The sequence below is a fragment of the Triticum dicoccoides genome, chromosome 5B (genome assembly GCF_002162155.2).
Source record: "Triticum dicoccoides isolate Atlit2015 ecotype Zavitan chromosome 5B, WEW_v2.0, whole genome shotgun sequence".
Taxonomy (NCBI): domain Eukaryota; kingdom Viridiplantae; phylum Streptophyta; class Magnoliopsida; order Poales; family Poaceae; genus Triticum; species Triticum dicoccoides.
In genome coordinates, this window is record NC_041389.1 from 412,594,821 (window position 1) to 412,596,545 (window position 1,725).

A 1,725-nucleotide genomic window follows, 5' to 3' on the forward strand; every position below is an offset into this window, starting at 1 on the left:
CGTAAGGGCAAAAAAATTGTTACGGAAGCAAATAAAAGTAATGTGGTTCACTTCTTGATAGTGTTGTGGTTCATTTACACCCGATGTGAAGTGCACTCTACTTTCTCGTCCTTGAAAAAATTACGTTTGAATAAAAAAACCATGCAGTTCTCTTACCCGTGTGATGCAGTGCGGTTTTTCGTCCGTTGCAGTGTGGTTTTCAGTCGGATGAAGTCCCCACGTCGATTTGGGTGTCGCGAAAAACAGTGTCCGCATTTCGGTAAATTCGAAATTCCTCTTAAACTGTAAAGAATTAGAGAGAGTGTTCTACATGAAAGAGTTGCGTATCGTCGATATCTTTTCAACGGCGTATCATTTGAATCATTCCGACCAGCGGTTTGCAAAAATTTCGCGAAAACGGCGGCTGCCACTCATCATCCGCCGCACAATTTTCAAAATTAACTTAAAACCGTAAGGAATCTCAAAAATATTTCAACATATGAAAGTTGCGCCTCGTTCGTAACTTTCCAACGGCGTATCACGTGCCTCGTTTCGACAAACGGTTCAAAAACTGGAGCGAAAACAGTACCGAAAATTTGAAAAAACTTGAAAAAACAGAATTCTGCAATTTAGTAAATTTGAAACTGCTCTTAAACCGTAAGGAATTAGAGAAACATTTATATATGAAAAATATGTGCCTCGATGATATCTATCCAACGGAGTATCATTTGCTTCATTCTGACAAGCGGTTTAGAAAAAAAACGCGAAAAACGCTCGCTGCCACTCGTCATCTGCCGCACCATTTTCAAAACTGCTCTTGAACCATGTGGAATCTCGAAAACTGTTCAACATGTCGAAGTTGCGTCTAATCCATAGCTTTTCAACGGTATATTATACGCCTCATTCTGATAAACAATCAAAAAATTAGAGCGAAAACAGTACCGAAAAAATAACGCGTGCAGTTTTTTCCGACGCGAAGTTCACTAGTCTATATTGCACTGCTCGTCGTCAAGAAGATGTAGTGCACTTGCGTTCAGCGTGCAGTGCGGAAGTGGTGTGCAGAATAGTTATTCTACTAATATTAGCAGAATAGACCGTCTGTATATATATATATATATATATATATATATATATATATATATATATATATATATACACACACACACATCTGGGCTATTCTGTTACGCGTAACAGAATATTATTCTGTTACCGTACTTGGACTGACGATTTTAGGCGGTTGTACTGATGATTTTCATCTCATTAAACTCTGAGCTATTTTTCTCTACAGGAGCGCGCGCGCCATGGCGTGGGCGAGAAGCGGAAGGAGCTGGGCGCCTCTTGCCTTGCGGCCCTTGCGCACACGCGGTAGAGTGGCGGTACAAGTCCACACGCAGGCGGCGACCGGAGCATCAGCGAACGCGGGGGAAGCAGAGAAGCACGCATCCATGGCGGCAGGGGACTTGGCGCAGCAACGGCGAACCGAGCGGAAAAGAGAAGAGCTCGATCACGTCGTACATCGCTCGGCCGATTGAGATGTACCAGGCGATCCCCTACAGCGTCGGCCGGCTGCCGGCGGGCCCGCGGTGGTCCGAGCAGGCCGAGGCCGAGGGCGCGGCCGGCCAGGAGGGCGGGCTCGCGGCTTGCCGACGCAGCGGCGAGGGGCGACGGCGGGGATGCGGTGAGGAGGTCGATGGCAGAGAGCCTGGTGCTAGTTGTGGGGAGGCGCGGGTGCTGCCTCAGCCATGT

General features: G+C 46.9%; 1 pseudogene; it reads left to right on the forward strand.

The window, feature by feature from the left end:
• Positions 1-1,512: 1,512 nt before the first annotated feature.
• Positions 1,513-1,725, forward strand: part of LOC119305661 — a 581-nt pseudogene continuing 368 nt past the window's right edge.